Source organism: Coturnix japonica, chromosome 1, assembly GCF_001577835.2.
Source record: "Coturnix japonica isolate 7356 chromosome 1, Coturnix japonica 2.1, whole genome shotgun sequence".
In the NCBI taxonomy this organism is placed as follows: Eukaryota; Metazoa; Chordata; class Aves; order Galliformes; family Phasianidae; genus Coturnix; species Coturnix japonica.
The window spans coordinates 78,128,147-78,129,715 of record NC_029516.1 but is presented as its reverse complement, the minus strand read 5'-3'; positions in this window follow the sequence as shown (position 1 = coordinate 78,129,715).

The window sequence follows — 1,569 nt, the reverse complement described above, 5'->3', positions numbered from 1 at the left end:
GCAGAATTTGTTTCTATTGCATTTAATTGACCAACAGCAGGAACTGAAAAATATTTAAAGTTAAGTTTGCCAACAGAAAAAAAAAAAAAAAAAAAGAAAAAGAAAGAAAAAATGAACAAGTCAGTTTTCTACAGACAGGTCAAACAGCTCCAGTACTCCTAATCTCAGCCCCTGCCAGACACTTGCCCATCACGCTTCTCCAGGCAAGCAGGAGCACTTACTAGCAGCTATACCTCCCCAGACAAGCTGCTGCTCTTTCACGTGATGAGTCCTGTATTAGTTGCTGGGAAAATTGGTGTTTCATTGGGCTTTCTGCTTAATTTGCTTTGAAATAGTCCATAGCTGCTTCTTATCTTCTGTATGATTCCTTAAGTGCCTTCGGTGAGCATATTTTAGGCCTAATTACAGGGAATTACACTGAGATATAATGCTGGATCAGAACGCTATGTAGTAAGAGAAGGGGAAAAAAAACAACTAAACAACTACTGCTTTTCCCTAAAACAAACTAGGGCATGGGTAGAGTGGTGCCCTTGTCTGCAGTGACTTCTCTTTCTTGGTGCTGCTAAATTTAGATGATATTATCTGAGTTTTAGGCCCTCAGTTCAGCAGTAGCAGAGCTGCTTGCAAGTAGGGATGTGACAGCAAAGAAAGGAGAGTAGGAAGGAGAGAATGCTTAGGGTGCCAGAGCTGACAGGTTGCAAGATGTCTGTTTTGCAGGTATTTCCCGATTCTTTTGATTTTGTAGTCATCAGAAGCCAGCGAAGTGACAAGGAAGTCATTAGAAACAGCGGAATCACATTTCTGATGTTTGTTAAGGATAAATTTCTAATCTCAGTGAGGATGAAGAAATGGCTGAAATAAGATACATATGCTGTCTAGCATAGAAATTGAAATGGAGCCACAAATCCAGACAGCAAGGTTCCTACACTCAGCTATCCAGTTAGCAAATGATTGCAGATTTTTTTCTTGTGTGAAGGCAATCGTGTAAGGGACATGGAGGAATCGCAGTCATAGAAACAAAGAATTACAGAAATGTTTGCATGTTTAAGCGACCCTTAAAGGTCATCTAGTCCAATTCTCCTGCAATATACAGGGACATCTGCAGCTAGATCAGGTTGCTCAGAGCCTGGTCCAGCCTGATCTTAAGTGTCTCCAGGGATGGGGCATCCACCACCTCTCTGGATGGAAGCAAAATTATTATTGATGAGGCAAATGGGTGGAACATTATTGGTGCAAGAAAAAAGCTTAAGGGCAAACAAGATAAATGCTCAGATAACTAGGCTTTATTAATCTCACTTCTTGTAGTGAAGCTCATTTTCTGTTTCATTTTTAAAGATATTTGGACTTTTCTAAGACAATCTGTTTTTTGAAGGTTTTGGGAAGAGTCAAAAAGGCAAAAGTGGGAAGCAGCTCTCCATATTGTTTTAAAGACCAAGCATGGAAGAAAACAGCAGAGACTATGAATATGAAGAAAGAGGGGAAAAAGTCTTTAATATGATCTACATGATGGCATTTTATTAACAATGCAGCATACCAGCAGAACCAGAATTCTGATGATAGCATTTGTGC